Raw genomic sequence first — 13,153 nt, 5'->3', positions numbered from 1 at the left:
TTATGTGTTATCAGTTGCTTGGGTTTTTGTTATTAGTAAAAATGTTTTCGTGTGTAAGGAATTCGTATGATTGAGTTGTTGAGGGGTGGTGACCAAAGAATAGCAAAAACGAGAATTTGGAATCGTAGAAGTAAAGTGTGGAAGCAAAGTTAAGTATAATGATGTCGTATAGATTTTCGAGGACGAAAATATTCTAATTGGGGGAGAGTTGTAATGCCCAGAAATTCGATTATTCGCTTTATTTAGACGTTTGGAGTGTTTAATGAAATTTTTGCATTTTGGGACGATTTAGTCGGTATTAGTTCGGGATAGTGGATCGATAACTAATTGAGTTTTTTAATATTTTTAGTATTAGAATTATTATTAGAGTGTCGTGTTTTATTTTCGGAATTTTCGAAGCAAATAAAATTAGACCGTAAAATAAGAGTTAGCGAGTAAATTTGAGAGTTTTAATTAAATAAGTGAGTTGAGATTATGTGTGGTATTAGCAATTGAGGGGTATTAGTTAGTAAAATCCAAACATGAGTTTTAGAGAGCCCAATCATTCTATTAGGTTTTGTTAGTGTAGTGGTAGTTATCGAACCAAAACAAAGAGGAACAGAAATAGTCACGTAGCAGAAGCAAGAGGAAAAATAAGAAATAAGGGTTTGTTGCTAGCAGTCTGGATTTTGAAGGTAGCAGTCTTAGAAGTTGCAGTTACCGATCTATTTAAGAGCTCCGTTCAATCCAAAGGTAAGGGGTGGGGTTGGACTAATATAATCGATTGTATGATCGTTGTTATGTGGGATTTAGGGTTGTATGATTTTACTGCTAAATTGTGTTCATGTGTTGAATTGTGGTTTCTATTATTTTATTGTATATCGGTTGATCTATATTTATAACTAAGTTGTTTTGTGGTTGATAATTGTTGGCATATGTTGTGTTGAATTGAATCTGGAATATATTTATTATGTTTTCAATTAGTCTATTATATATACCTATTATATATATATATATATATATATATATATATATATATATATATATATATATATATATATATATATATATATATATATATATATATATATATATTGGAGTAATGGCTTAGTGTAATTAATTAGAAATGAATAAATTAGTATGATATATTACAGTTTAGCATAAATAGGAAATAGTTGATAGCAAATTTATTAATAGATACTGGTATATGTAGTAACAGAGTTGAATTTTGTTGACAGCATAATTTTGAATGCAGGGAAATTATTTATAAGAGAATAATAATTTTTGTAGAGGCTACTTAATAATTGGCAGTGATAGCAGTGAATGGAAATAGTACTGAATCAGCCGAATTAGTAAATTAAGCGAGAAATTAAATAATCAGAATTAGATGAAATTCGTCGGGGTGATTCGAATATATAATTAGATAACGTATGTTGGTTGTGTTGTTGAATATTATATCGATTTAGTGAATTGCAGGTATTGTTGAAGTAAGTTGGTTTTGTCCCGAATTTGGACAAGTTTTGGTTGTAGGCTCAAATAGCCAAAGTTGAAAATTGGTTAAGTTGTTGTTTTCGTTTTTGGTCTGATTGCGTTGTGATATTGTTGATTGAATGTCGTTCATGTGGTCGCATAACATTGCATTGATTAAGTTGGCCTTGATGGCACCTTGATAAAATTGTTAAAATGCCTCGATAAACTGGCATATGATTAAGTTGGGAGTTGTACTCCGATGGATCCACATGCATTGCATAGTCGAGTTTCATGTTGAGTTGCATTCTTTTGGCGTCATAGTTATTTTTTTTGTTGATTGGTTGATGGTTGTATTGTGGTTGTATTTGAATGTGGTGAATATTGTATGAATTTATGTCTAATATATCAATTATCATACTTTTGCTTATACTTTTCGATATCTCATCATTTCTTGATTTTTCGCCATTGCCTTTATATTGTTAACGTGCAAGTAACGAGGAGTAAAGATTTAGTAGCTTTTGGGTTTTGGGTGTCGTCGCTATGATACGTAGCACTCGGGGGGAAAACAAACGCTTATTTTGTATTACGTTGTTTTTTCCTTTAAAGTTGAACTCAAGTTGTTATCTTGAGAAGTTGTTATGATTTAAGTTGTCTATTTTAAAAAGATGCTATGATGTTCGGAGTTCATTTGAGATATATTTTTGGTGTGTCCTTTACTTAAAATTTTCAGCTTATTTATTTAAAGGATAAAGTTTTAGTATTTACCACTTAAAAACCATGGAAAATGACCTGTTGTTCATTTGAGATATATTTTTGGTCCCTAATATAAAAATTGTCGCTAAAATATCGCTAATTCACTCGTAAAGGAATAAATTGTCGCTAAAATCGCTGCTAATTTTGTCATTAAGTTGTTAAAATAATTGCAAAGTTGCACGAGAGACCAAAATATGAAGGAAATGTTTTGTAGGATTAAAAATAAATTTTGAAATGTTTAGGAGGACCACAAATATATTTAACTCTTTTAAATAAGAGGAAAATCATACAATAGAATAAAGCAAGATAAGTTTTTGGCAAATTTGCCTAGTGTCATCTTTTTAGAAGTCTTTCTATTTTAAAACATGCTATCAATAGTAATCTTACTATATTTAACTTTAATTACTTTATTCTTATTTACTTTATTATTTTATTAATTCTTTAAATGCTCTCTTTCATTCATTCTTCTCATTTGAGTCTCACGTTTGAATACTTACAACAACAAATGCTTCAATGGTCCAGCCGAAATTCAACCAATGCATGTCTTCCCTAATTAATGCTTTCTACCTTCCCAATTCCAACCTTTTAGATTATGGCCAAATTCAAATGATTCCACTATAACCTAATTTTTATGTCATTACCCATGCTGCTCTTTCATCAGATCTTCCATGCTATAAAGATGTGCAAATTAGAACAACTCTTACTCCACATTTTGCAGTTTTATTTTTTCAATCATTCTTGTTGTATGGCCGCCTTCCTTATTTCTTATTATTTTGTATATGATTGATTACAAACTGAACTCATGCTTTATGTTTTGATTTCAATTTTTTAGGTAACTTTCTGATTGCAAGAAGCATTTTGCAGCCCAAGTTCTTCTTTTTCTCATTAATTCTCTTAAGGTAGCCTTGCAAATTTAGTTCTTGATTATGCTAGAGATCCATAGCAATTTTCGGTTATTTTAGAGTAATGAATAGAAGAGGAAAGCTTCGAAGCTTCTTGGTCTTGAGAATGTTCATTCACTATTTGATGAATTGGTGAATTGGTCTTCACGGCTGTAACTCGATGGGAGAACTGACTTTTAAAATGTCGCGGTTAAGCAAGAGTCGCCACCGACTTTTATTTTGTCTAATTTCAGGAAAGGTAAAAAGAACAGAAAAATACCCTTTTTTAGAAGAAACGGGCTCGGGGGGTAAGTTATGAAAAGGGAAGGTGTAAGCACCCTTTTCATCCACAGTTCTCTGTGGGCTTTTAGTTTGCGTAGCTCAGTTTGCTTATTGTTTGTTTGGAAAAGAGATTTTTGAATAGAAAAGGACTTTAGCTTAAAAGCGTGGCCTTTGTTTTTGAAAGAGGTGTGAAAAACAATTTCTTTGTTTTGAGCAAGCAAACTAGGAGCTGTGGTGTCGTTTTCTTTACCTCCCCGTTTCACTTGGGAGGACGGCACGCTAAACCCTTCACGCGAAATTTGGAAGGAGAATGCGCCCGTGGTGGGATGAATTTTATTTCAGTTCTTCCTACGATATCACACGAACTTTCTTATTTGTCCTACGAGTAGGAAAGGGAAAAAAAAGATCTCAACTAAACCCTAGGAGTTTGCTAAGTGTGGGGATTTACACCTAGACTAGAAATTCTGGAGTCCGGGAGGTCGGTTATACATAGGGAAGTGTTTAAACACCCTACATATCTGTAGTACTCTACAGGAACCTTCTCTGTGTCATTGTGATTGTGTTTGCTGCTAATGATTGGGAAAGTTTCTCCTTTTGTGTTAGGAGAGAGAGATGAATTGATTAAAGAAAGACAGACAGATAGACAGACTGACTATTTTTGGTATTTTATTAGCTCGCTGAGATTCCTTGTGAACCTCATGCCTACATATCCCTAGTGGAAGTCAGAGCTTAATGTAGTTCGGGGAACTAACTAGGGAAATTAATTGTTTTTTTTGGTGCCTTGCTTGAAGCTCAAGGTTGAAGCTTTGGAATTAAATCTCTGTTTACAGTAAAGAGACATGAAATTATCTCTACAGAGAGGTATTTGTACTATTCTACCACAAACATTTAAAGGAGTGACAGAATAACTGGATTCATTTCATTCAAGAGGGGGACCTTACTTGTGTGTGTGCAAGTATGCCAGTCAGATGCCTCTTAAATGAAAGAAAGATGCTCGTCCAAATTAGGGAAAGTGTACAAGTCTGGGGATGTGCCAGAGCATGTCTTTCAGAGTCCTAAATGGGAGACTTTGATTGAAATTGAAATTGAAATGTTTGTTCGTTTGAATGTGGTAGAGTAGTAAAAATATCTCTCTATAGAGATAAGCTATGTCTATCTACTGTATAAAAGATTTGACTTTAGCTGGCTTGTATGAGGCCCAAGCTTGAGGCTTTTTGATTGATTAATTAATATTATTGACTCTGGGAGATGACTCCATTGAGGATTAATTACAGGGTATTTTTGTGTTCTGTACAAAGCCCAGAATTGAGGCTGGCTCTACTTAGGGAGACTCTATTTATGTGCCTTGTACAAAGCCCAAGGTTGTGGCTAACTGTAGCTAGGGAAAACATTATTTTCTGCCTTGTACAAAGCCCAAGGTTGTGGCGGACTCTTAAATAAATGAATTGAGTATGGATGACTATATGGGGAAAGATCCTAAGTGTTAGGAATCTTTGACACATGAAAGTATGGTTTATCTGCCTTGTACAAAGCCCAAGGTTGTGGCTACTGAATGATGAAGAACTCACTGGGGAGACTCTATTATCTGCCTTGTACAATGCCCAAGGTTGAGGCTGACTCTTGACAGGGGAGTTTTATTGTTTGGGTGCCTTGTATAAAGCCCAAGGTTGAGGCTAACTGTTTTTATTGGTTTTAACTCTACTGGAGATTAAAAAGACTGTTTTTCTTTGGAAGCTAACCCTTTCCAGGGATTTTGACTCAGCTGGTGAATTTGTCTGTTAAAAGACTGACTTTTATCATATTTTTTTTGGAGGCTGACCCTTTCCAGGGGTTTTGACTCTTTTGGGGAAATTATCTCCTAAGAGAATGAAATTATTTATTTTTTGACATTTCTTTTTATTAATTGACTTTGGAGGCTAACCCTTTCCAGGGGTTTTTTTAAAAATGGAGGAATGTGTGGAGGCTAACCCTTTCCAGGGATTTTGACATTTTTAGACAGGTGTTGGAGGCTAACCCTTTCCAGGGATTTTGAAATGAATGATTTGGGTAGCACTCCATTAATTATTAAAGGATGAAAAGATTGGCAGAAAGATTATCTAGTGAGACTTCTTGTTTAAAGCCCAAGATGAAGGCTGACTCAATGCTGAGGATGACCAAACATGGATCCTAGACTCTACTAAGGAAGGTTGATGAAGATAAGGGTGACAGAGACTGTCCATGTCTCTCATTCCAAAAGGTGTACTCAATGCAAAATTGAGACAAACTTAGCTTGTTTAAAGTCTGGTTTAAATTGGAAGAAACTCACCAGGGTAGGCTAGAAGGTGACTAAAGACCTGTTCCTATGTTTATAAGAAACCTGATGGGTCCTTGTATACAAGCTCAAGAGGAAGCTGGAAATGCTTTTAAGAAGCCTGTGGGTCCTTGTACAAAGCCCAAGAGGAGGCTAATCGAGGGTCCTTGTTATAGCACAAGAGAAAGCTTATGTAGTTTTGAACTTATTTTGGCTCTAAGCAAATGGGTAAGAGGTTTCACCGGGAATAATTCCTCTTTGGGTAGATGTGTCCTATTTATTTGAATTCTAAGGTTTTTGCCAAGATGTTTCACCGGGAATAATTCATCTTGGTGGTTTGAACTACAGATCTCTAATTAGGAAAGAGCCTTCACCGGGAAGACATTCTCAATCCTAGGTCATATTCCTATAATATATATATAGTTTAACTGTCCTAAGGTTTATACTCAAACGTAGTTCTAAACAAGTATATGTACAGTTTATATTTGACAGTAATTTAAACAAAGACTGTAAATTGAAAGTCTGTAAAGCCTAACCTGGATGGAGTGGAGGCCTTTGAAGAAGTATGTACAGAGCCTCAACAGTATTTTTTTTTTATTGTTTTTGTTGATAACAGTTGGATGTATATGATAAACAGTTAATGGTTTTTGAAAACAGAAGAAGTGAAGATGGACAAAGGTCACATAGGTATCTGAAGAGTTTCACCGGGAATAATGCCCTTCAAATACCAGAAGAATATTTTGAAAACAGAAAGAAGATTTTGAAAATACAGTTTTGAAAACAAGCTAAGAAGAGAAGGTTTTTGGGACTTACACTCTATTAGAGGCCCAGTACTTTACAGTACTGGTTATGAGAGCAATTTGAAAATGATTTTGAATGATACAAGGTTTTGTTGTTTGAAAACCTTAATCATCCGTTTAATTTGGAGACTGATAACAGCTTTGAAAATTGACAAAAGTCAACTTAATTAAAGTAAAAATAAAGATTTTTACTTAATTAAGACCTAAACAATTAGGGTTTCATCATAAAATTATTTACAAAGTGATTTAGTTTAAAACAAAGTGAAAAATATGTATTCAAGTATTTAAGAGAACACCTAAAACATACTATTTTAAACCTAATAAAAATACATGAAATAAATAATATTTTTATGATTTTTTTGATTATTCACAAAATAGATATGTTAAATAAAAAGTGTGTGAAAAATGAAGTGAAAATGATTTAAATTGATAGGTTAAATATTTGTGTGAAGTTGTGAAGAAATTTAGTGTGAAAAGTGATAAAAAATATGATTTTGTCACCTAGAGGGGTTGAACTCACGCCCTTTAGGTCACCATTCCAAAACAACACCACTGAGCCAACGCGCGCTCAGTGTTAGTGACTTGCCTCCATTTGGTCATGTTTCAAAACAAGTTGTAAATCCTAAAAAAATAAAAGAATCAAAAAGTCTGGGGCGAGGGGGATTCGAACCCTAGACTTGTGGCATGATGATACTAAGGGCGCATGTGTGGCCACTAGGGCAAGTTGTTTAGTCATTAATAAAACGCATACCATTCAAAATAAAATAAACTCTGCCCTGAGATTTGAATTTTGCGCGCCACCACCATCTTCGTCTTCAACCTCAAGCTCCATGAATTTGAATTTCTGAACTCACTCATTTCTCAATCATTTGCCATGATGTAAACACGAAACTTGCTCTAATTTCACTCACGATTCTAAATATGTAACTAACATGAGCTAATATTAACTACATCTAACTAATTTACCAGAAATCGTGAAGAACCCTAAAATTTCAAAATCAAATTAAATGACTATACTGAAAGATAAATGGATGATGATAGAGGGTTTTCAATCCTCTGATGATGCTGAACAAGATAGAATCGAGCTATTTCACAAAGAGTACTTAAATTAGAGAGGTGAAGTTCAGAAACTTACCTCTGAAAATGGAGGTCGTGAGGATGATTGAGAGCAACTGGGCTTGTATGAATGATCCCAAAAGCTTCCTTGGGACTCAGTGATGCTAACTGGATGCTTATTGTAGCCTGAATTCTTCTGAATTGTTCTATGGACCTCCCTCGATTTGAGCTTCAAGTGGACATGGAGGTTGTTGAATCCTGAGTTACAGATGAGCTGCAGCCATCTGGTTAGCTTCACTATGACCTGAGGAGTGTGTCTGGATGATTGGCTTGCCTTGAAACCTTCTGAATCACTCCATGGACCTCCAACTGCAAATGCTCCAAAGTGAGAGCAACAATGGTGTTCCTCCACCTACAGAAGTGATCCAGGTGCTTGGATCACCTCAAATGACCTCCCTTGAGATGTTAGAATGCTCACTTCCCAAAGATAAGCTTTGGTTTGAAGAAATCGATTCTTCTTGCCAAAGAACTTTGAAAAACAATGAACAAGAGGAGAGAAAGAGAAAGCAAGGAATATGGTTGCTTTGGTGTGTTTTTGAATGAGGAATGTATCTGTATTTATAGGCAAATGGATCAGTATAGCTGCAGAGGAGTGAGCTTCCTTAGTGAAGTTGATTTGCTTTCTTAGCCATGAAGGAATTCAAAGAATATTCCAAGTGCAATGATGAGCTCTTTGATACCACTCCCTAGCCATCGGTTTTGCTTGATCTTAGGGGACCAAATGGCTGCAGAAATGAGCTCCAATTGGTTGGGAGAAGATTCCTTTGATGAATCATCAATTTGCCATAAATTCAAAAATGCAATCATTACATAATCACATGCCTTTGTTTTTGGGAATCTTCTCTAATCCTTATGCAATGATGGAAATTGATGTATGGTATGGTTTCAGATGCATTAGAGGTCGTGTAGCATCACTTAGTGAAGCAAAATGCACAAAATTGCAAAGTTTCAAAATGATGCATGACCTATAATTTCACTTCATGAGGCCAACTTTGAACAAGCATAACTCCTAGCTCAAATTGAATTTGGAGAAGGTTGAACACAATTTGGAAAGCCCTAAACATCTACTTCAAATCATTAGTTTATGTCTTCTTCAGAATCCTTTGGAAAATTTGTGAAAAATGAGGCCAAAGTTGGAAGAAAACTAGGTTAAAACACTTAGAAAAATTTCTAAGTGTTTATGACCTAAACTTCAAAATTTCCAAAACTTCATAAATGGTTGATCTTTTGAAAAAAGTTCCTTTGTAAGATGTTGTTTTATTTTGCAAGATCTACAACTTTCATGTTGGAAGTTTTTTGAGTTGTGTAGGTGAAATTTTGAGATCTCACCATGCCTTCAAAAACCCTAATTCCCGACTTTTCGCTCCTTGATGAATTTCTTTGAATTTCTTTGGTCAAATGACTTTGACATCCATATATTGATGATATTGATCTTTGAAAGTCATTTTTTGACCAAAAACCTTAAAAGTCAATGATGATCCTTCACAGTTGACTTTTTCCTGACAAAGTGAATATTTGGGCTTTTTGTGTAGAAATAAGATCTTCTCCCCAAATGGATGATATAAATGGATTATATGGAGGTAGTAGAGATCCTTGAATCATGTCTTGAGTTTTTGGATTCATGCCCTGATCAGAAGTCAACTATCTTGGTGAATTAGGTCAAAACCCTAATTTGTCGACCATGTGGAAGTAATGACTGTAGACTTTGAATTGAAGTGTGATGTCCAGTAGACCTTGTAATATGAGTTATTTGAAGATGATTGATGTCTTTGAATGATCCTCTGAGGTTTTTTAGGGTTTCCCAAATGTGATCCCTGATTTCAGTCCTTGATAGGCTCAAAACCCTAGTCTGGTGACCTGAGTAAACCTGTACTCATATGACTGGATGTCTAATCAATCATAGATGAGAAAAATGAAGTTTTTGAGCCCCATGATTGTATTAGAGACTAGTCTTTGTATTAATTGATCCTTTGCCTGAGCTTTCTTGTCTTTGAGCATCCTCGATTAGGTACCCGATGGAGAAATGACTACTCTGGGAACTTGTCTTGACCTGATGAAAAATCCTGAAGATATGTCATCTCAGGGGGGTCAAAAATTAGGGTATGACAGATGCCCCTATTTAAGTTTCTTTTATCTGGAGGGAGAGAGATTGAGATCTCGATCTCTCCTGCGTAAAAGAGACTTAAATACCAAAGAATGCCCGAATTTTGGGCGCTCCTGAGATGTTATAACTGACATAGTCTTTGCATGACTTGATCCCGTTGTCGCGCTTGGCGGGGGATGAGGAGACAAACTCCTGTAGAAATACTTGATGTGGATTCTGGTGAATGGATGGCAATGTTGGATGTGCAATCCATCTTCTTTAACTAAGTGTTGATACTCAGAAAAAGGTAAACAACCTTTCCTCGTTTCGGATGTCCATCTCTCGAAACTGGTCTCGGTTGCGTTTGGACAATATCTCAGATAAAGAGAAAATCTCCAAAGGTTTGTTTCCTCATCAAACTTCTCATCAGCACTTGGAGACGAGACGCCATTTGATGGTAGTAAAGAAACTTCAAGGGTTTGTTTCCTCGTCAAACTTCTTATCAGCGCTTGGAGATAAGATGCCATTTGACGGCTGTAAAGAAACTTCACCATCTTCCTTTTTGACTTGACGTCTTTGAAAGAATGTCATATGGCCTCATGATCTTTTGAGGGGCTAATGACTTCGTTTGAAGGCGGACGAACTGTTTTCGGGGTGAAAACTGCCATTCATCGACTGATGCCTGGGGAATCAACGAACTGTTTTCCTAAGAGGAAAACTGCCATTCATCGACTCTGTGGGGAGTTAAACAATCCAGAAACAGACAAACTGTTTGAAGAAACTGCCATTTGTCGATCTCTTGAGTATTTAACAGACAAACTGTCTTTTCTTGGGAAAAGACTGCCATTTGTCGACCCTGTCATGAAAGAAAGTGAGCAAACTGTCTTTTGCTGAAAGAGACTGCCATTTGCTGACTTTGTTGTGAAAGAAAGTGAGCAAACTGTCTTCTGCTGAAAGAGACTGCCATTTGCTGACTTTGTTGTGATAGAAAGTGAGCAAACTGTCTTCTGCTGAAAGAGACTGCCATTTGCTGACTTTGTTGTGATAGAAAGTGAGCAAACTGTCTTCTGCTGAAAGAGACTGCCATTTGCTGACTTTGTTGGGATAGAAAGTGAGCAAACTGTCTTCTGCTGAAAGAGACTGCCATTTGCTGACTTTGTTGGGGAATCTGAACTATCTTCTGGACGAAGACTATCATTTACTGACTCCGCTGGGGAATCATTTGTCGATCTGCTGGGAGATTCTGAATTGTCCTTTGACAAGAAGTGGCACCTCTTGACCCTGCTGGGGAAATACCAGACCTGTAGGGAGTTCCGGAATGTGAAGCAGACTATCTTACCTGAAGAAGACTGTCGAGTGTCGCTCTGCAGGGGATTCTCGGCTGAGGAATTCCAAAAGTGAACAAACTATCTCTTTGAGGGAGACTACCATCTATTGACTTGCTTGGGGAAATCCTTCTACATGGATCGTTGTCTTGAAGGAAAAAGTTTCTCCAGGACTCGCAGGGGAAAATTCGAGTTCATGCCCTCATGATTAAAAGCAGTTGTGATGTAATGTATGCATGAATATTATGACAATTATAAAATGTAAAGTGAATTGTGAATAGAATTGTCGCGGATGTAAAATCCTAAGATACGACTTGAATTCTTGTGGATCAGAAGATGTCCTCTTCTTGGAGTTTGAACTCTCTCGGGAATATCTGGTTATCAGTCGTCCGCTGTTCGAAATGAGTAATATGAATTGAAGTGAAGATCCGTCATCGGGAGATGTTCGCAAAGCGACCTCATGGGGAAATATTGGTTCCCAGAGTCTCCCCCGTTCTCGGAGCAACTGTTTGCATTCTTCCTATTGTTTGTAAACCTTAGAAAGAACTTTCACCTTTATTTTTGCAAGTAAATTCATTTTTATTTTACGAAAACATTTGTTTCAAGAAATTGACTGTTTAAACTTTAGAATGCATTCCAAGAAACTGAAAAAGACTAGATTGCAAAGGAAAAGCACAAGGCTCAAATTATTATATATGGAATGGTAATCAGCCAAATGCTTGATTCCATGGAGTATTTACAAAGTTGGAAATTGGTAATTTTCGGGAAAAGGGCTACGATGAAACGTGACGACCGTTATCTCTCCCTTCCACTCCGAGTTGCGCTGTATTCGTGCTTCGTAGAAGATGACCTACTGTTGATGAATACTCCGCTATGGATTTTGAATGATCAAGTTTGTCCTGAACACAGTTACTTGCCATATATCCCTAACTTTTGCGTAAACTACCCCTTTCGGGTTTTAAGTTTACCGGGATTGATTATTTATTTTTTTTATGTCTCTAACTTTTGCCTGAATCGCCCTTTCGGGTTTTCGATTCACCGAGACGCTCTTTTTTGCCTAAGTCGCTCTTTGCGAGTTTTCAACTTAGCGAGCTGTTCTTTTTGTTTATTTAGGCGAAGTATTTCTTGACTGCGTCGACGTTCATAGGACGGGTGAATTCTTCTCCATCCATAGTCGTGAGTATTAAGGCTCCTCCTGAGAAAGCTCTCTTGACCACGTAGGGGCCGTCATAATTGGGAGTCCATTTCCCTCTCGAATCTGTGAGAAAAGATTGAATCTTTTTGAGTACAAGGTCGCCTTCTTTGATTGTGCGAGGTCGAACCTTTTTGTCGAAAGCTTTCTTCATTCTTTGTTGATATAGCTGTCCGTGGCATAAAGCTGTCATGCGCTTTTCTTCGATTAAGTTCAATTCATCGAATCTGCTTTGACACCACTCGGCTTCTGTTAATTTTGCTTCCATCAAGACTCTCATTGATGGAATCTCAACCTCTATAGGTAGGACTGCCTCCATGCCATATACAAGGGAGAAAGGAGTTGCTCCAGTCGAAGTACGTACTGATGTACGGTAACCATGAAGAGCATATGGGAGCATTTCGTGCCAATCTTTGTAAGTGATGACCATCTTCTGAATGATTTTCTTGATGTTTTTGTTAGCTGCTTCTACAGCTCCATTCATCTTTGGTCTGTAAGGAGATGAGTTGTGATGTTCGATCTTGAATTCTTCACAAAGCTCCTTCATCATTTTGTTATTCAAATTTGACCCATTGTCAGTGATTATCTTGCTAGGAATGCCGTAGCGACAGATGATGTGATTCTTGATAAACCTGACGACAACTTGTCTTGTAACGTTTGCATATGAAGCTGCTTCAACCCATTTGGTGAAATAGTCTATGGCTACCAAGATGAAGCGATGTCCGTTGGACGCTTTTGGTTCGATCATTCCAATCATGTCGATTCCCCACATGGAGAAAGGCCAAGGGGAAGAGAGTATGTTGAGAAGAGATGGTGGCACATGAATTCTATCGGCGTAGACCTGACATTTGTGACACCTCTTTGCGTACTGGTAGCAATCTGACTCCATCGTCAGCCAATAATATCCTGCTCTCAGTATTTTCCTTGTCATGGTATGTCCATTGGTGTGAGTACCAAAGGAACCTTCATGTATTTCTCTCAT

This window comes from Vicia villosa, linkage group LG3 (genome assembly GCF_029867415.1).
Source record: "Vicia villosa cultivar HV-30 ecotype Madison, WI linkage group LG3, Vvil1.0, whole genome shotgun sequence".
Lineage (NCBI taxonomy): Eukaryota > Viridiplantae > Streptophyta > Magnoliopsida > Fabales > Fabaceae > Vicia > Vicia villosa.
Note: the sequence above shows the minus strand (reverse complement) of the source record.